The 21,621-nt window shown below is 44.6% G+C and overlaps 1 long non-coding RNA gene across 1 annotated transcript in view; it reads left to right on the plus strand.

Annotated features, from left to right (window-relative positions):
• Nucleotides 1-10,226, plus strand: part of LOC114009286 (uncharacterized) — an 11,159-nt gene extending 933 nt beyond the window's left edge. The window contains exons 2-3 of the long non-coding RNA XR_003550734.1: nucleotides 7,939-8,100; nucleotides 10,015-10,226. This is a non-coding gene — a long non-coding RNA (uncharacterized LOC114009286). The remainder of the gene's footprint in view (nucleotides 1-7,938; nucleotides 8,101-10,014) is intronic.
• Nucleotides 10,227-21,621: the final 11,395 nt, after the last annotated feature.

The following is a 21,621-nucleotide window of genomic DNA, read 5'->3' on the forward strand; positions in this document are numbered from 1 at the left end:
GGAAAGAAATCAGGGAGAAAAAATACAAAGGCGAGATGTTTGTGGGACACAGAAATGGTACATTACTTGTTGATGATAATGTGTATAGTATTCTCAACTGGACTGGTCTGAGATGTATTTCATGTTGGGTAAATTCTCTTTACAAGCCAAATGGTGTATAGCCATCGAATGTATAAAATAATGGAAATAATAATATCCAAAGATGACCTAATGCGGCCCAGTAGTGATATATTAAGTCAACCTGGTGTATGATGCGTGTGTTTAAAGGTAGCAGAGATGGGAGAAGGCACATGGTATGACAAGGATACTGGCCATTACCAAACTTTAGTCAGACTCCCAAACTCTGCAGACTTTGACCCTCAGTGTCTTCCCTGTTGGGCCTACACCACCCAGTCTCAGCAAGAATTTTGTCAAGTCCAAGAATCCTCTATCTTCCATATCCAATCACACTCTGTGTACTACTGGATTCTTCATCCACCATTTTCCCTCAGGTAGAGACTGACAGCTCTTGCCTGTCTTCAGCAAGAATCTTGTTAGGTCAAGTTAGCAAGAATCCTTCCTACCCTTTAGGTCTCTTCTTAATACTTTCCATTCACCAACTACTGCCATCTTCCTTGGTTATATGGAAATCCCCACTTTCCTTGTTGTAGGTGGAATCGAGCTCCATCTCTCTCCCCTCCTGCAGGGCAGTCCTTTCTTGAAGAACCTCCTTTACTGTCTTTAATAAGTCTCAGAATATTATTTTTCCTTTAACAGATGCTAGGAGTAATCAAAAACTTTCATAAAGTTGTTTGTGTGTGTGTGTGTGTAAGAGAGAGAAAAAGGTGTCTGTAACATGCTTCTATCTTTACATCGTCTCTACAGCATCCTTGTCAGTAAAGCTCTCCTGGCCCAAGATAAACACGGCATGCTTTTTTTTGGGGGGTGAGGGGCAGGAGTGGAGGCAGAAGGAATAAATGCCACTGTCTTAGTCCATTATTGTGATGCCTATGGAATGTCCTGGACTGGGTGACTTATAGAGAATAAAGCACCACGCCAGCTACTTCACAACATGGCCAGCAGAAACACCTGTTCGCAGAAGCAGAGGATTCGGGGTGCAAGCAAATAAAGCAGGATTGGCTGTGAGCTCCTTTCTCTCGTTTCTTCTCCTTCTAAACTCATCAGGACTCATTTGTGAGGGCTTTGCCCTGAGCACCCAGTCACTAATCTGCTCCCAAAGGCCCTACCCTTCAACACCATAATTGGATCAAGGTTTTACCCTCTTAATCCTGTTCCAGTGGCTCAATACAAGAATTTTCAGGGGACACATTCAAACTATAGCACCAATTCAAGGTTGGCAGCTTTTCAACATGAGCTCAGACCACAAGTTCTCCCACTGAAAAGTTTTTTACTTTGTTTTATTTTATCTTCTATCTTGCTGGATGATTCTTGGTGGTTCTGCCTGGTAAGCTGGGAGGAGGAAGTCACACCTCTGGCCTGTGTCCTAATGACTTCAGGGAAGAGACCATTTGATAGCTCAGATCAGTGTATAGAAATAGATCCTGAACTGGGCCACAGGTAGAATGGTGGTTAAGGCACTGGACTCCCACATGGTCAACTGTGGTTTAAGTTTCAGACCTGGCGGCTTGCTTTCTCATTTTCCCTCTTACCCTCTCTCTGTCTCTCTTTGGTGAATTCAGAAATAATAATGATAATACATAAATAAATAAATAGATAATTTTTTAAGAGTTAATATCTTTTTTTTTAAAAAAAAAAAGAAAGAAATAGATTCTGAACATCTGATTATATTACATATTACACGTGAAGGAGTTAGGACATGCCACCCCAAATATGTCACCTTGGCATATTGATTATTTTGAGCTGAAGGCACTTGTGAAACAGCAAATGCATAGAAAGACTTTCTCTAAATTTCCATTACCTACTGAAAGATAGTTCCTCCAAAAAGAACTCAACAGTTCCATTAACTAGGGAAAGTTCTCTCTTGTCACAGGACAGGAGACTGGACATCAACACCACTCTACTATGATTTGAATGTTGCTGGTGTGATGGTATTAAGAGGTAGGACTTCAAAAGGTAACTGAGGTATGAGAACTATTTCCTCCTGAATGCAATTAGATGCCCTTATAAAAGGGCATACTGCAGGGAGTTAGTCTCTCTTGCCATTACCCCATGTGAGGATGCAGCAAGAAGACCATCACCAAAAAACAGATGCCAGCACCTTGATCCTGAGCTTTCAAGTCTCCAGAACTGTGAAAAATAGCTTTCTGTTCTTCATAAATTACCCTGTGTGTGGTATTCTGTTATAGTGACAAAAATCGTGCCAAGGCACACCCCCGGGCAAACTTTGTCACAAACTATCATATCTACCATCTAGTCTATGGGTCCATTCATCTTTCCTAAAAAAAATTTACTCTTTCCTATGTTGTCGACCCCTGCCTTCAAGTTTTCTCCTATGAAGATGGTATATAATTTCCCAAATCTCACCATTTTTCAGGTTTCACTGAGACAGCCTATGCACATAATAAATGTGTAATACCTTTTCTCATGTTAATCTGCCCATTGTCAGTTAATTGCCTAGCCTTGTTGAATCTAGGAGGCTGGGGGGGAAGTCTGCCCCTCTCCTATGTATGCATATATCATGTACTATATATAACACTATCAATTGGGTAATGTATTTTCAATGTCATCGTATATTATATATAACTTTATAATATGATATTGTTTATCATAGCTACAATTTGTTGAATATTAACTTTTGCCAGAGATGTTATTAAGTATTTTTCCTGTGTTTCTTCATAGTTTGGATGATGTAGTTTATTTAAATGGTAATTCCAAATAACATCCGAAGTTCATTCTTCCCAATATGAATTCTGTCTTCAGGATAAAGAAGTTAAGACTCAAAGAAATAGACCCAGTGACAAGGATGTCTTTAAGATAGATGAGGATGAAGAATCAGGGATTATTACAAATTCTACCCCTTCTTTCTCCCCTTTCACCACTCACCTAACCAAACATGCACATCTTTTATGATCTAGTATAGAATAATTTAAGGATCCCATGTTGTTCTAAAACCTTCCCAGCTGGGATAATTGGCTTTGGAACCTCCCTCTCCCCCATGAATCTCTCTCTCATATGCTGCTATCTCTAACACATAGATAATTTATGAAAACAGAGTAGACACTTTTTAATAATTAAGTGATAGATAATAGCTTTTAAAACAAGTTATAAGAGCTTGGAAAAGGAATGAGGATCAAGATGGTTAGTCACGCCCATGTTTGTTTGGAACGACCCAAAGGCTATTCCTCGTATACACCCATCATCCCCAACCACAGGCCCCAGAACGTTTGCTTTTTCTGCTGCAGGTTTTCTCCTGCGGGCGTTTGTTCAGTAGCTACAGTCAGTAAGTAGGAAGGAAAACCAGAGAGCAGATGCCTGCCCCGATCTAAATCACCCTCATCACCCACTCTATTCTCTCCAAATTACAGTGCAAACAATAACACAGGTAACATTAGCCAAGACACTAATTATGTCGCGTACACGTGTAAGGATATAGAATGATCAACAGCAAACGCAGCTCTGGTGTCATATCTGTAATCTCTCTGGCTGCTGAGCCCAGGAACAAAGGAAGAATGGGGCCCTGTTTGTGTAACATGCCCCTGTCACAAATTGGAAATCCCTCCTCATTAAGATATTGTTAGATGTCCTTTGTTAGCAGATGTTAACAATGTTAATTAGGAGGTTAAAGCGATCATTGTTCATCTAGCAAATCGTCAGGACTATTTGAGCTGTCGCTTTTGAGAAACTTCTGAGCAAATCAGGAGTTGCCTCTCTGCAGGGAGTGGAGCTGCCCAGAGTACTGGATAGGAGAGGTGAGAAAGGACAGTTTTCTCCAGGCCAGGGCCCTGTGTGAGCAAATATCGGGAACAGCCTAGCAGCCCCGACCTCGTGGAATAACAATGCAATGGTTCTTGTCCAGTGATTCAGGAGGGCGTGGTCAGAGCAAGCTCAGTCTTCCGCAAGCTCAGTCTTCCGGTCCTTTGACCATCTGGCCACGTGAAGATGTCTCTATTATTATTTATTTTTTAGAGGTATTTGCTATAAGGCACATACGCTCTCCAGAAAGACAGAAGGAGACAGAGACAGAAAGAGAGAAAGCACCCTCATGGGGGATGGCCATGCTGCAATCCCTTCTCCTCCATTCTGCTCTCAGGATCTTGGGCACGCACGCATATGCGCCCAGAGTGAGTTTAAAACACCAGGTCCGGGACTCAAACCACGGTCAACTACATGGGAGTCCAGAGACGTGGCCATTACGCCAACTGCTAGTCCCAGTGCACGAGTCTTTCTAAGGACATGAAAACAATGCCATGCTAGCCATGTTTCAGAGTTTTCTAAGGTTCTAATTTATTATTCTGTAGGACTGAATAATGGTTAAGAGAACCAGATCCCACATAGTTGACTTCAGTTCGAATCCTGGCCCCAGACTTGAAAACCATGCTGGGTGCATGTGTGTGCCCCAAATCCTGAAAGGGTGGCAAACTGGAGAAGGGATGGTGGGATGACCATGCCACAAGGAAGGCTTTCTCTCCCACCCCACAAGTGCATGCACCCTCTGGCAATTAAAAAATAAAAAAGAATTATTTTTAGAATTAGTTGAGTATGGGCTCCTCCTGATATAGTCCCTAATCCCTGCCACCTCTATGCCCCAACACACACACACACACACACACACACACACACAATGCAAAACACTTTGCAGGTATTTTTCTTTTTCTTTCTTTCCCCCCATGCCCCACCCTTAGGTGACAAGATAATAAGAAAGGGATAACGTAAGGAGGGAAGAGAGGAAGGAGGGAAGGAAAAAAGGGAAGAAAGCAGGCCTTTCTGTTTACCTACTTGGAAACTGAAAACATGAGCTCCAGTGCATTTTTTAAAATAGTTGTTTTTTTTTTAATTATTTTATTTATTATTTTTTCACATGGGTTTTGCCAGAGGAAGAGTGACAGAGAGAGGGAGAGGGAGAAAGCAAGCCACCAAGTTCGGGACTTGAACCATGGACAGCCACGTGGGAATTCCAGCACCTTAACCACCATGCCACCTGCTGGGCCCAAGCTCCAGTGCATTTTGAGAGGAGCTAGCTATTTGAAAACCATCAGAGCTCTCACTTTCCTTGAGAAACTCTCTCTTGGTAAAGGGGTCTGCAGAGGAGGAGGGCAGACATCCCAGGAAAAAGAGGTATCCAGGCAACTAGCAGCTGGCATGGTGGTTAAAGCACTAGGCAAACCCATGTAGCCGACCACAGTTCGAGTCCTGGACCTGGTAGCTTGCTTTCTTGCTTTCTCTCTGTCTCTCTCTAGTCAAATTGGAATAAACGAATGAATAAATAAAATTAAATAATCTTTAAAAAAAGAAAGAAAGAAAGAAATCGAACAGCCCAAGGGCTGGAAGTTCTATTCTAGGCTTCCCCAACAATTTCCCCTACAAATTCAGACAAATCCCATAACAGAAACTTTTATCTGCTTGGAGAGGGACTCGGTTTCTCCCACACACCCAGCCCGAGGAGGAAGGGCCCTCCCAGGTAGTCAGCAGGTGCTCAGCGCCAGGCTTTGTGCTCGGCATTTTACTGAAACTTAACCACAGCCAGCACTGGGTGTCTGTCGCTTATGGCCCTGAGGCCAATTCAAGTGGCTCTCAGCCTCTTTTATCCTTAAGGGACCCCATCTGCTGGAGGAATGAAAAGCTCTTTTATGCGCCATAACCTCACAGACCACCCACCCCAACAGTTTCTGCTTTGTCACTGAAACCCTCATCTAATTACCGGGACACAGTTTTGATGCAATATTGGTGGAATAAATTATTCATGCATGTCAGAAATCAAATACAGATTGGGTCACCTCATACGCGGTTAAGATGTCCATAATTGGCTTTGAAATACGGTGGCATCAATAATGCGATGCCGTGTGTGTGTGTGTGTGTGTGTGTGTGTGAGCTCAAGTCGCAGCCTAAGTGAAGGAGTGGCCTGGCCAGGCGTTTACCATTTCAGAATCTCTCTTCAGCCAGTGTTCACACTGGCCAAAGTCAGAGATGAGTGGTACTAGGTACTCACGGGTGAAGTCAGTGGCTGGATCACCAGCGTAGTAGCTATTACAAATGAGGGGTTATTGGTGGAATTTGATCCAAGAGCTGTATTGACAAGTATAGAGATGAACCTGTTACTGAACTCGAACCATGGTTGACCGCATGGGAGTCCAATGACATAGCCATTATGCTAACTGCTGGTCCCAGACCAGGTTTTCTTACCCAACACCACTGACCACACTGCAGGCATAAGTTGGGAGGAAGCTTTATCGCTATGCACAAAACAAGGATAGTGGCCGAACATGCAGGGAAGGCCTTAGATTGCCTGTCTCCTCCCAGAGTGGAAATTGATTATCTAAGATCCTACCAATCAAGAAGGCTCCTGAGATGACCATGCCCTCTTGAACCAATCATTGAAGTGATCGTGCACCTGGGACATCAACTTTCTCACCCCTAGGGGCTTAAGGCCTTAACAGGACATTCCAGAAGCAGTTTCTAGCCCTGTGTGAGTTGTCCATACCAAGAGCTATCAATCCCATCTTTGTTGGCCCACTTTGACTGAGAGACTCAATGGAAATGAAGATGAAAATGACCAAGAGTTTAAGGAACAGACTACAGGAGGCCCCAGGTAGGAGCTCACCTCCTGCCCTGACTTGTCACAATAGAAGTTGCAGGATGGCCGCTGTGATATTAGGTTCTTTGTGTTTCAGTCACAAAACATGCCAATAGCAAAAGGAAAAGGTAGTTCTTTAAGTAAAAGAGAAAGTGCACTTCCAAAAGGCAGAAGCGGGCCTGAGAGGCCAGAGGAAGAATGGCTCAAAAGGCCAGGAAGTTTACAAGTCTTAAGACCTGGGACCAGCAGTTGGCATAATGGCTATGTCACTGGACTCCCATTTAGTTGACTGCAGCCTGACCCGGTGGCTTAAACTCACACTGGGCATGTGTGCATGCATGCCCAAGATCCCAAAAGGAGAATGGAGGAGAAGGAATTGCGGCATGGCCATCCCCCTGGGAGGTCATTTCTCACTTTCTGTCTCTCTGTCCTTCTCTGTATTTCCGGTAAGTGTACACGCCCTATAGCAAAAACATCTCCAAATAAAGAAATAAATAAAATTAAAATGTCAATGAACTTTGCATGCCAAGCTCCTTGGAAAGATGTTTTACTTTGAGTTTGGTCTTTATTGATTTTCAATTTGGCGAATTTTCCTTTTTTCCTCAACAGAAAGCAAAACTGAAGCCCACTCTTTTTTGGAGAGTTCCTCTTCTGTTTCAAACCCAATGTTCTGGGCCTGCGCACTGGCGTTAATACATACAAAGGTGTCCCTTCGTGGTCCAGGCCTGCCAGGGGGCAATGAAGCTACTGCTTAGCACTGAGTAGGTGCTTAACACACATCCCCTGCATGAATGATAAAGGCTGCTCTGTCATGATTGGGGAAATCTCAGCTAGGGTAGAAAACCCTTCTATCTGGTTCATTATCCAATGGAAAAACTTGGCAGGGAGGTATTTTATTTTCACATTTCTAGACACCCTCTGGTGATTTGCTGTGCTGCAGTCTGGACCCTTCTAGACACCAATAAACTCTGTACTTTTTTTTTTTTTTGAGAACACTTGGTTGTCTTAAAACAGGTCAACTTTTCCAGCTGTCTTTATCCACAAGCAGAGCAGGGAGAGAGACCATCAACTCATCCAAATTTAGGCACACAATGCGCTATAGGAGTGGGGAGAATATTCAGGCTATGAAATTCTGATGGCTCATTACCATGACAAAGGTTGTAACAACTTGGACAGGAAGGCGAACAAAAAGGCATCCACCATTCTATTTGCAATTCTAGGATTGTATTTGTAATCTCTCTTCACAGGAGAAAGAGGCGGCCCGTAAAAGGCTGAAACACAATGGGCAGGGAGACTCCACAATGCCCAGAGACACCAAAGGGATGGCGTGTGTGCGGTCACACGCGCACTGTGTGTGTGTATCTCCTCTGCATATGTACACAGGCGTCGAGAGTAAATTGTTGTCATGGGTAAGGGTTTAACATTACTGACCTCTACGATGGTTTTTAAAAACATATGCAACATGGCTGGAATGTCAATTTGAAGTGGAGAAGCATTTAGGGGAAATGAATAGGCTGAACAGCGGGATTTTCCTAGAGTGGAGCAAGCCTCTTTAATTTGTTCGCTGCAGAGTCTGCGAGTAAGCGCACATCATAACCTGCTAAGTAAGGCTGCGTGAACTTGATTAATAATGCAAAGGGGGAAGGCTCCAGACTCACTGTGTCAGGAAGGCAGTAATTGTTCCGAAAGTCACCGACGATTTGGGTTAACAAGTGATACAAATGGAATAAGGTCACTTGGCTGTTCTTTGAGGCCCTCCTGCACCCTGAACAGCCAAACTGCAAATCCGATTCATCACCATGTACTCCCCTTTCGTTACCTACCCAGCCAGTGTGTTATAGCTGGGAAGTGTGTGTGCCGGCCGCGCCCATTCAAAAGGGCTGCACCGCCTGACAGTCTCAGGGGCTCCGGGAGCAGATCCACTGCTTTTGTTCAGCTGGGAAAGAATGGAACCCACATTCTATCCCATTGTCCCACTGCAAAGTCAGGCTTTTAATTGGCATGTTGGCTTTCTTATCCAAAGAGGTGTGCAATGGCAGCTCAGTAGTAAAGTCTCACGGGGCACAAGTGACTGCACCTCCACGTTAATCCTGTGTGGAATTGGGTTGTGTTGTGTTGCCATTCCCGGCTCTTAGGGACCTGTGTGGTTGCTGTTAGAAGAGAGGCTGAGAGGGCTGCTCTGAGACCCCGGGGCCGCTGTTAATACATTAACCAGCTGCATTAATCGTGGGCTCTGAGGCATCGATCCCTTCATCCCCTCCACCTCCCTGGCCCCTGATGAGCGTGAACAAACTTGGCGTCTAACCACACTTCTCATTCTGCTTCCTCTGGCTTCCGTCTTGTTAGGTGCACATGAATAAAAATGTCACTTTGTCAATCCCATTTATGCTTGCGAAGCACCCCTCCTGTGAACACCTGAGGATGAGACCGACAATTAACATTGGGCCATTCAATGCAACAAACATTTATTGAACCTCTGGCTGTAATTGATCGAAGGTCCGGAGTCATTAACAAAATTGCGTTTGTGACTTTCACGACAAAGTCAAGGTGCTTCTTCCAGTTGGTCACGTGGGTGTGTTTTTTGAATCCACCAGTGGTGATGGGAAGTGTGGTGTTGATGAGCATGTCGGGGTAGCAGACGGGAATATGCCACCTTATAGGGTAACAGGGCCATTGGAAACCAAAGTGACTATATTATATTTAGTCCATTTTAGTAGATTAAACCTTAGGAAAATGGGTCTTTAACTACTGTGTTTCACCTCTTTCACAATGAGTCTTGCAGAAACCTCCTCACATAGTCGAAACCTTAAGTTTAACTAATGGAAATGAACAAGAAGAACCTTGCTGAGTCTTTAGAGATGCCTGGCTCTAGAGATGGGGAAAGAAACAATGTCACCAACCCCTCCCCAGATGACTGATTGAGAAGATTTTATTAGCTCAAGCATAACAAATCCACTCCTACCTTCTATACCGGGATCTAAGAGTTGTCTTGGCTCATTCAGTTTGCTTCCGTTGCCTTGTTAATCACTGCTTACCTCTAAGCCTGTCCCATAGAAGGAAACTGGCCATTCTGCCTGGCCTTGCCCAGAAAGGAGACTGTCCCTCGAGCAGACATTGCCCCATGCTGCCCTCTCCTTTTGATCCTGCCAGAGACAGTGACCTCTTGTCTTCTCATTTTTGCCCCAAGACAATGACCTTGCCCTTTGCTTCTTCTCCTATATAAGCTTTTTATTTTGTCCAGTGCAGTGGAGATGGTTAGGGACTGGGTCCACCCTTTCCCCAGGGCTGTTCTCACTAAATAATTTTCTTTCCTCATTCACCAGCTCTCGTCTCTCGGCGGTGAGTGCCATGGACCTGATTTTGAGCTCCCTGAAACAGCATCCCTGGCTGTTCTGGCATCACAAGGATTATTTTGAGTGGACGACTTTGAGGAACTGTAGATGCAGGCAAAGCTCAGAAAATGAAGTCCAACTTACACTTTTGTAAGGGCAATTTATATGTAAAAAGGAAATATCTTTGTAATCTCCATCCTTCTCTGTACCAGGAAGTTATAGATGATTCTAAATCACTAGAAGTTGTTATTAATGTAAAAGGCACTGATTTAAATCTGCATAACGAATCTTACTCTTTTCATTTATTTTTATTTTATTTTATTTTATTTTTTGCCATAGGGTGCATGCTCTTGCTGGGGAGACAGAGATAGGGAGAGGGAAAGTGAAAACTCACCCCCTAGAGGAGATGACCATGCCACAATCCCTTCTCCTCCATTCTCCTCCTTGGATTTTGGGCATGCACTCACATGTGCCCAGCGTGAGTTTCAAGCCATAGGTCCAGGACTTGAACCAGGGTCAGCCATGTAGGAATCCAGCACTCACCCACCATGCCATGTGCTGGCCCCCAGCTCCCATCCTTTAATTCTGAGCCATGTGCAGCGGATTGTGTGTGCCATGGCTTTCACTATGTCATACACGTCACCCCCGATGGTCACCTGTCCCGCTCGATTGAAACCACAAGTAAAACAGACAGGGAAACATTAGCAGCAAAACACCAGAAGTGTCTACAATGTAGTTTCATTTTGTTCAAATGCAAGGCAGAAAAATCTACAAAAGTTGGGGAGATAATTGAAGCAAATGCAAGGAATATTGGTTTTGTGTGCGTTCTTAAATAAAGTAATTTAGAGGATGGCAATCGGCAAAGGGGAATTTTACATTTTTGATGGACTCTCCCATAAGTAAAAGTAAGTATGAGATCAACACCAGTGTGCACGGGTCTGCCTTCCCGCCTTCCTGCCTGGTACCTTTCCATGCCACTGCTTGGAAAAAACCCTTGGGAGATTATCTATTTAAGAGAACTTTCAAATCTGACATGGCCACACATTTATAGAAAGGCCATTTCCTCTGTGCTTCTCCTGGCTGTGCCCCCATATTTCTCTTGACCTTCGACCTTCCTTTCATTCTTGTTTTTACACCATATTTCTTTCCCACTCAAGTGTTCCACGATCTCATGGCTATTAGCAATTGTGGACAGAGAGCCTCAAGTGACAATGAGGATGTGGTCTGGAAATGGAAGAGATTTATTAGGGGTAACATTGGGGAAGACAGGCTGTGAGGGACAGGGGCAGGGATGTGAAGGTCTTCACACCAAATGCAGGTCTGACGCCTATGAAAGAAGAGGGAGATATTGGTGAGCGTTCTCCAGGGAAACAGACCCAATAGAGAGATGTCTGTTTAGGAGATTTTTTCTTTTTCTTTTTCTTTTTTAAGGAATTACCTCATAGTTATGTAGGCTGGTGAGTCTGAAATCTGCAGGCCAGGCCAGAAACTCAGCTAAGAGTTGATACTGCAGTCCGGAGCCAGAATTCCTTCTTCTCCGGGAAGCCTCAGTGTTTACTGTTCAGGCCTTCAGCTGGTAGGATGAGGCCCACTCACTGGAGGGGTCTCTATTTGACTTACAGTCAACTGACTACAGATGTTAAGCACATCTACAAAGTACCTTCACGGAAACTCCTAGATTAGTGTTTTATTACATACCTTCCCAGGTTGACACATAAAACTAATCATCCTGGGACCCGCAGATGACATAAAGATTACATCGCTGGACTCCCATGTAGTCGGCCATGGTTCTAGTCCTGGACCCAGCAGCTTAAAATTCATGCTGGGCACATGTGCGTGTGTGTCCAAAATCCCAATAGGACCATGGAGGAGAAGGGATTGTAGAGTGGCCATTCGCCCCCCCCGGGGGGTGAGTTCTTGCTTTCTGTCTTTCTGTCTCTCTGGCAAGCTTATGCACCCAATAGCAAAAAATCTCTCTTAAAGAAAACAAAACAAAACAAAACAAAAACCATCTTAAGTGAGAAGGAAGAAAGATAGGGTAGGAAGTGTTTCTACCTACAGAGCAGCTCTGAGAGCCTCAGCCAGTCCAACAGGGCACTCTGGAGATTTCCAACCTGGACAAAAATATGATCAGGCCGTAAGACCCCACCTTGCTCAGCTAACGCCTGTGGGCCTCCCAGTAAACGCATGGCCTCAGCTCAGATGTGGTAGCAGATCCTGAATTTGCTGAGCTGACGCCGTCACTGATTACTCGCCAACCAGAGAGGAGGAAGAGACGGAGGACTCAGAGTCATTGTGAGTTCCCATCTCCTTCCCTCTTCTCACGCCTTACTCTGGTACCAAGCACCTCCTTTTACGTTATCCTTAAAGCATTTACAATCATGGCCTTCTCTGCTTCTCCTCCTTAGTTCTATCCCAGTGTTTCCTGCAGTTGTCCTCTACTCTCCCACCCCTTCATATTTTTTTTCTTCCAGTTCTCTTCCAGCTTTCCTTGACCTCTCTAAAGTCTGCTGTCCCACCTCCCTTTCCTGACCCTTCAAGAGGAGCAGAGCTTGCAGGAGTCCTGGGCCTGCTGGGTGAGCCAGAGGAGGCGTCCTCAGCGCCATTCTTAGCTGTGGTGACGAGGGCAGGCTGGAATCGATCCAAATGCATGCTTAAATAATGGGCACACCAGTGCCAGAAAATTAAAACACAGCATGGAATTGCTGAATTCACGATTTTATTGTCAGTGATTGCCTGGTGCTCTGCATATTGAGAAAATCCTCACAGCTTCTTCCATTTTCCACGGCTTGGTTAATGTGCAGATAATTCTAGTGGTAAACTTTGTATTCCCTCTCAACCTATTCTTCCCCTCCTTTCTCTCCCATTCAGGCAAATAAAATCACACCGGTAACAGAGCAGGCTTCATATTCCATCTCGCGGTCCACCTTTAATAAGAATGCTGTTTTACAGAGGGAAGGTGCTTACACTCATCCACCCCAACCTCACTCACGCTTTGCAGATAAGGAGAGCCGGGCAGATGTGGTCACATCCCTTGCCAAGGCCACCCAGGAGAGCTGTGGAGAAGGTGAACCGAGGGAGAGCAAAGTTCCTGACCCCCAGCCCAGTGGGTACCAATGTCTCCCTCCTGAGGACTCAACGAAGAAATAGAACAGGTGTCATTATTTCCTGTCAACAGATGGGAAGCTAGTCACAGAGCTTCCCAGGGAGGAAGAGTTCTCCGGACCTGTTTATTCCCATTTTCAACCCATGACGCCTCTTTTGCTAAGTAGCAGAGAATTTTACCTCCTTGTTTGAATGACAGTGGACCCAAATCATGTTTGGTGACAACTTACACACACAATTACGGTACCTGTGAAAAGTATCTTTTGTCTGGTGTTCTTTTAGTTTTCAAAGTCATCCCTTCTTCATTCTTCTGGTTGGTCAGCATGATGGCACAGGAGGTACGGAGGGCCCACATCCACCATTTTGATGGTGGAGGAAACAAAGCGTCAGAAAGCAAATGATGACCGAAATCTCATTGCCATGTCTTGAATATGTCCACAAAATGTGTGTATTGAAACCTGGTTGCTATTACGATAATATTAAGAGAGCAGAAACTTGGGGCAGCAGGTGGTGTGGTGGTTAAGGCACTGGATTCCCATATGACCAACCACGGTTTGAGCCTTGGACCCAGCAGCTTGAAAATCACACTGGGCCCATGTACATGCCCCAGATCCCAAGAGAATGGAGGAAAAGGGGTTGCAGTGCAGTCACCCTCCAGCAGGGTTATTTCTCACTTTTTCTCTCTTCCTCTCTGTCTTTCTCTAGCAAGTGCACTCACCCTATGGAAAAAACTTAAAAAAAAAGGGGGGGGGGCGGGGAGCAGAGAGTGGAAACTTAATCTAACTGCAGTAATAAGAGGTGGGGTTCTTGAAAGGTAATTAGGATTAGATAAGCTAAGGTTAGCAGAGTGAGACCCCCAAAACTGAAGACTGGTGACTTTATAAAAAGAGACCAAGAGACTGCAGAGGACACAAGCTCTCATGCTGTCACCATACGATGCCCTACGCTGCCTTGGGACTTTGCAGAGAGCACCCACCAGCAAAGTCCTTGACCAGATGCAGCCCCTCGATCTTGGAGCTCCAGACTCGAGAACTGAATAACCTTTATTCTTACAAGTTACCCATACCTGTCGTATCCAGTTAGAGCAACAGCAACACAGACCAGAACGCTCACAGTAACTGAGCAAATCAAGACCTAAGGCTGCTTGGCTCTTTTGATTCTCAGTGTTCTTTTTACTTCTGATTCATCCCCTGGAATGGGGAGTGCTGGGGGCTTCCGATGAACTATCTCACACACAAACACGGAGTGACGATGATGGTCTGCTTCGTAATTGGCCACTTCCTACCCTCACGCAGTTACTCAGGTCCCTGTCACTTTCATTTCCGCTCCAGTCTGTGAAAGAGCCTCCTGACTAGCCTCCTCACCTCCACCCTTGCTGTCTTCCAATCCTGGTTCCATGCAGACAGAGTGACCTTTATTGAGCGATCACCTCTACGCTCCCAAATATGCACATATTTACGAATTACATGCACGCTCTCATTCCGGCTAGTATGCTATGTGCATGGGTAAAGAGTCTATCAGAACATTTTAAAGGGTGCATTTAAAATAATATGGTTTGAGGATCTTATTATCCTGCTTTGGAGAAGTGCAAACCTAACCCTCCTTTTGCTAAAGATCAACATTGTCCTAAGATTAAAATCCAAACTGAATGTGACTCATAAGGCTCTTTGGGATCTCTCAGTCCTGGTTTCTTGCCCTTCCTTACTGTCTGTCTGCTTGTTCTCCAATTCCTGTTCAAGTCCCTGTAGTCTGTGTCCTCTGCCATTGTATCTGCCTAGAAAACACTTCTCATGCCTGTGCCTTATTCCTTTCTCCCTCTTTTTACTCAGTTAACACCTACTGGTCCCTCTGGTCTTGAATGAAGTGCTGGAACTTTGTGAAGGTTTGTCCCACATCCTCTGAGGTAAGGTCAGGTGCTTCTGGGTACCCCTCAGTAAGGCTTATCACATTGATAACCATTTTCATTTTCTAGTTACTTGTCTTCTTTCCCGGTAGAACATCAGCTCCTTGAGGGTAAAGCATGAGGTTTGCTGAGTGGTTCTCTCCAGTACTGTCAAAGGGCAAAGCGTGTCAACAACCATTTATTTGTTAAATGAATCTGCAAATACCTACTCTCTGCCCAAGGGTTTCCACTGGGTGGAGAGGAGAGAATGTCACCAGCTCATTGATCATGCATGTCTCATGGAGCGTAATCTCTAGACATTCCCTTTCTCTCTTAAACTGCCCAGTGAGAGTGGTTTCCCTGGTCTGGGAACAGAATTTTGAACATCTCTCACAACATTCAAGTTTATTTTTAGCCAGAACAAAAGCCATATTGTCCTTTCAAGTCTCAGTCATGTCTCAGCTAATTTGAATGGTGTCCAATCCAATATGTCAAGCAAAATGTCAACGTTCATAGGAAGACGCGGTGGTCCCATTTCTACTAGACATACTGTGTTCCTTTGGAGAAGAGGGTATGGTTGGCTTTTTCCCTTTTCTGGTTAATCTTCTACCCCACCCACCAGCTACCATTTCTGTCCCTATGGGGTAGAATGAGTGGGCAGAAGGGAATGGAAGAGATGGGATTCAGGGCACGCTACCCCAAAATATAACTGTAGGAGACCAGATCTATCTTTTTGGCATAAGATTTATTCTGAGCTGTTATTTCGAAAAACTTAACATGAAGGAGAATCTCTGAGAGGTTAAACTTTCGTAAGAAAAATTTATGCCTGTAAAGGAAATCTCTCTTTGTAAGAGTGGCTCCCTCAGGACCAGCAGGTGGTATAGTGGTTAAGGTGCTGGATTCCCACGTGGTCAATGATAGTTCAAATGCTGGATCAGGTTGCTTAAAAATCATGCCGGGTGCACACATATACAAAATCCCTAGAGGAGACTGGAGGAGGAGAGATTGCAATATGATCATCTCCCCAGAGGGTTGATTTTCCACTTTCCCTGTCTCTGTCTCTCTCTGGCAAGCGCATACACCCTATGGCAAAAACCTTAGAAAAAGAAAAAGAAAAAGTGCTTCTCTCTCTGCACCAGGGAGAGGATGACGACTAAATCCCGGGGCACTGTTATCTATGGCAAGAGCACCATCTAACAAACCTTTGTTTAGCCGGGGCTCTCTCATCTCAAATAGGAGTTTTCCCCACACCCTTTTTCCTTTGTTTCAGAAAACAATGGTATTTAAGCCTGAAGTCTAAGACAACTCTTTGAAATCTACTCTAGAGATTTTCTCCTTTTCTCTTGGCTTTGTCCTACGGATACAGGAGGTCTACATATTATTAAACTTCTGCCTGGCTTTCTCTTCCTAATCTGCCTTTTGTGATAAGGAGTCCCAGCTAAGAACTAAAAGGGGTAAAGAAAAAATTATTTTCCTCTCCTACAGGGGACAATAAAGTTCTTTGTTGACTCATATGGACATAAAATGGCACTGTGACTTCTAGACCCTTATAGATGTTTCAAGCTGACTTCCTATGGACACTTACATGTGTTTTCTCTGCTTAACTCTTCAGTCCTTATAGCATGCTTTCTCAAACAGCCCAAGGCCAACATTACCACACCTCATGTCCCTAAGATTCATTCAGGCAAGCTTGCTACCAGGGTAGTACAATGACACAGCCCGCTTTCTGGTGACCGTATCACAGGATTTCCGAGTTTCGTGCCAATTTGTGTCTCGAGATCATGAAGAGTTAGAAATACGATATAAGGAGCAGATAGCAAAGCAGAGTTTATTGACAGAGGAAAGCGCCCATGATGGAAGAAGTTTCCAAAGAGGGTTGCTAACTTGGGGCTCCTGTCAGAGGTGTTTATCCTAGCTTGGAGGAACTTGTCCTTGCTTTTTCCTTGTTGGGATCACATGCTAGTCAGGTTATTCCTTTTAGAAAACTAGTGGTAAATAATTGCTCAAGTCTTTGTCTGAGAGCTTTGGGTTTTAGAGACCATGATCTGGTGGTCAATGTTTGCTCACGGTTTTGTCTAAGAGCTTGGGACCCTGAAGACCAATTATCTAGGCTCTGGAATATAGAAGGGGTATGAAAAAGCCATATTCGCTATACTTGTTTTATGACATGCTGTCTATTTTAAGCTGTGCTGCTAGCACTTCCTAGTGCAAGCTTGACTATTGTGCCTCCATCTTTGGGCCTAATGACTACCATAGTAGTCCTATCTCCTATCTCAACTACAGGACACTAAAGCTTTTCTAGGGGTGATTCTGATGCTGGGATGGACAGGGATGTTCTGGAAGACCAGAAATCAGGTACATGCCACCCACCACGCAACAAAAACCAGTCTTTTCTTTAAAAGAATTATTTTATTTAGCTTTATTGATTTATTGATTTATTTCAATTTGACCAGAAACGGACAGAGAGAGAGAGAGAGAGAAAGCAAGCCACCAGGTCTGGCACTCAAATCATAGTCGGCCATGTGGGAGTCCAGTGCCCTTAACCACCACACCACCTGCTGGCCCCAACAAAAATCAATCTTGAGAGACAAAAGTTGATAAATATGAAAAGGAATTTGTTTCAATGAGGTCAGATCCATAACAGTCCTCTCTGTACTAGACGAGATACAGAATTTACATAGGGGAAGAGGTCTGTAAGTGAGGCCCCAAATCTGAGAGGGCTTGCCTGTGATGTTGACTAATTCCAAAGAACACACCTGGAGACCTGGTCGGGACAGACATGCATTTACTTACTAGGAAAGCTCCACTAACAGCCAGACAGAGAGAGATCCATGCCGGCATGAGCTCAGGCTCACATGATGTGTGTTACAGATCAGAGAGCGCACAGAGCATCTGTAAACCCCACACAGACCCCCATCTCCAAGGCAGGATTCTGGTTCCTACGTACATCGTTTGAGGATAACAGTGGTCAGGTTATCAATTAGCAGAGTTGCCAGAACTTGTATGTTAGTTTAGTGCCTTTCCTCTGGGGATATTGATGTGGGAGAGGGCCTCATGCCTCCAGAGTGGCTCCGACCATGATCCAATTCCATGAGGTAGGGAATAACCACAAGAGGTTCATGAAACGTTCATGAGGTCCACCAGACCAGCCACTGGGTCTCAGGGAGATAGGGTGAAGATGGAGGAGAGCTCAGTGTGTGAAGCTCACCCTCAGGGTCAGGGGGAGGTACAGTTAGAAACAAAAGGTAAGTTATTCACTGTCTTAGTGCAAATCGCGAGGAGGCCTACTCATTGTCTTTGAGCAAGATCACGAGGACACCTGACAGCCTCAGAGAAGTAATCAGTGCTTCAGAGGCAGTTTTCTTCCTGTAATGGTAGACTGACCAGAAATTGTATTTCTTGGCAAGGAACTTAAAGATAAGCAATGATAACAAGACAGCAAAGGCAAGATGGAGTCAGTCAAGACAACTCTTAGATCCTGATTTAGAAGCAGCAAAGGTCTAGGTGTGGCCTTGCAGTGTGCAAGCTGATCAGATCTTCTCAGCTGACCATGCTGGAGGGAACTTCCTCTTCTTCTTCCTCCTCCCTCTCTTCGTAGCCCGGTATCTGCAAAGATTCAGCAAGGTTCTTGTTAGCTTTGGTTAGTTACATGTTAGGCTAGATTCATTGTGATGGAGGTAAAAATGTTTGGTTCTATAAGGCTCACCGAGGAAAGCAAAGGACTGATTTGCCAGGAACGAGCAGTTAGCATAATGGCTATGTCGCTGGACTCCCACGTAGTCGACCGCGGTTCGCGTCCTGGACCCGGTGGCTGAAAACTCACGCTGGGTGCGTGTGCATGCGTGCCCAAGATCCCGAGAGGAGAATGGAGGAGAAGGGATTGCGGCATGACCATCCACCCTGGGGGGTGATTTCTCGCTTTCTGTCTCTATGTCTCTCTCTGTCTGTCTGGCGAGCGCACGCGCCCTACAGTGAAAATCTCTCCAAAAAAAAAAAAGAAACAAACAAACAAAAAAGACTGATTTGCCGATAGATTCATCTATTAGGATGAACTGAGACTACAAACAATGTGAAGTCACTGATTCTCTTAAAGCTCAGCTGTCATCTGGCATGAAGAGTCCATGTCACCACAATTAGAGCAGTGATGTGTCCAGCTCACTGAGTGGTATATTCAAGTCCTTCCCACTGGCAGTAAAGAAAGACCGAGACATCGAGAGAGAAGGTCAGTTAGAGACAGCAATGGCCCCAAGAGAATGGTCACGTGAGTGAGACCAAGACTGAAGCTTTGACTTCCTGGCTGCTCTACAGTTGGGAATATACACACACCGAGTCTCAAACCAGTCCAGGACTGCGCACACAAAGAAGAAGCCGAAGACTGAAAGCCCAGGGGCTCACCAGCCAGGGCGTGGCCCGAACACCCTTAGTGTCATCCCTACCCTGTCGTGCAAGTCTGTGAAAAGAGGCCTTTATGACAGGAAAGTCAAAGTCCTGAGTGCATTTCATTAATCAGTGGCTGAAAACATTGTGTTAGGGACCAGCGGATGGTATAATGGTTACGTCACTGGCCTCCCACATCGGCAACCACAGTTCCAGTCCTGGAGTCGGCAGTTGAAAGTCTGCTCAGAATCCCAAGAGGAGAAGGATTGCAGTGTAGCCATTCCTCCTGCAGGGTGATTTCTCGCTTTCTGTCTCTGTCTCTCTGGTGGGTGCATGCACCCTATAGCAAAAATCTCTCTCAGGCAAAAAAAAAAAAAAAAAAAAAAGAGTAAAACAGCTAAAAAAAAAGTTTTAGACTTTACCCACCAGGTCTTCTACAGAACTAGCCTTTCCTAATCGCAGATAATTGGTAAGATTTCCAAAATGAGGACTGATCTGAGCAAGGGAGTTTGGGTGACCCGCCTTCCGTTTATCATGCTGCATCCCTTGCTTAGTGAAAGGTCAGATCTCCCACAGTGATCAGATTGACTTTAAAGAAATTCAGTTAATGATTTTTAAAAATACACAGTCATCTTAAATGGACTGATTTATCCCTTTAATGCTAGCACTTACTATTCCATTCCTCAGAGCGTGTTGAAAGGTAGCAATTTTATGTGGAATCCCTCTAAGGCAGTTATAACAAGATGAGATTTCCTGCAGCCTTTTAGAGTAGGAAAAAAACCAACAACAACACATTTTTGTAGGGGCACTGCTTAATCAGCAGTTCTGAAAGACCCAAATGAAGTCATGAAATCCATGTCTGAAAAGTATGTTCGTGAGAATATCATCGAAAGGCTTTTCTAGTCTTACAGGTCAGAGTGGGGAAATGAAGGCATTTTCTCCTGCAATCAACAGACGGTCCCTTGTTTCACAGTTTAAGAGATTTCTAATGTTAAAAAGCAGATGAGGGGCCAGCAGGCGTCAGGGTGGTTAAGGCACTGGACTCCCACGTGGCCGACTGCCATTCGAGTCTAGGAACTGACAGCGTGCTTTCTCACTTTCCTTCTTTCTCTCATTCTCTTTCTCTCTGGTAAACATGTGTGCCCTAGAATAAATTTTAAAATAATAATAACAACAATAAATAAGATTAAATAAATAGCTCTTTACAAAACAAACACACACTATAACAATGCCAGGTTCTGATGCAAAAATTCACAGAAACAAGGAAATCAACACTTACAGAATTTGGGGCTGAAACCTCAGCCTAGCCACACTGTCTTCAGCTCAAGTTACTGAGACTATAAATTCAAAGGAAAGAAGACCGGGACCAGCAGTTGGTGTAATGGCTATGTCGCTGGACTCCCATGTAGTCGACTGCAGTTTGAGTCCTGGAGGCTTAAACTCACGCCGGGCGTGTGTGCATGCGTGCGTGCGTGCCCAAGATCCTGAGAGGAGAATAGAGGAGAAGGGATTGCGGCGTGGCCATCCCCCCAGGGTGGAGGGATTTATCGCTTTCTGTCTGTCTGTCTGTCTCTCTCTCTCTTTCTCTTTCTGGCTTCTGGCGAGCATACACGTCCTATAGCAAAAGCCTCTCAAAATAAATAAATAAATAAATAAACAAACACAAGGGAAGAAGATCTGAGGTAGAGCAGAGAGCTGGCACTATGGCTTTCTAGACACAAGTGTACAATTTCTGGCTTTAATAGTAATTCGAATTTTGACTCCTCAAGGAAACACTTTGGAGCTCCAAATTCAGTTCTCTCATTTTGTTTGATGGGAAGGGGTTTGTGTGTGTGCGTGTGTGTGTGTTTGGAACTAAGTGGTGTTTGCAGGCGTAAGTGTTTGAGTCCACAAAAAGTGACGAGACCATATGGTGTATTGTGGAATAAGTAATTACAGACTTATTAAAAATACATGTTAATCTTGCTCACTGATGGCCATGATAATGGCTTCCTCAGGATCTAATCCATTCTGCACATTACGCTCTCTATTTCTGGCGCAGGAACTTCTTGTCCTGACAAATGGTCAGAGCAAAATGTGAGTGGGCCCCATCCCACACCGAAAGATGAAATCTCTACTTGTCGGTGATGCGAGGGATTTAGAATTCGTTTTTCCTGTTGCCCTGTAAGTTCTTAGTTCCAGCCAGGGGCAGATAAAGCAAAAAGGAGGATTCTGCTCCCCTCAACTTCTCAGAC

The sequence above is a fragment of the Tupaia chinensis genome, unplaced genomic scaffold, assembly GCF_000334495.1.
Source record: "Tupaia chinensis unplaced genomic scaffold, TupChi_1.0 Scaffold000048_1, whole genome shotgun sequence".
In the NCBI taxonomy this organism is placed as follows: domain Eukaryota; kingdom Metazoa; phylum Chordata; class Mammalia; order Scandentia; family Tupaiidae; genus Tupaia; species Tupaia belangeri.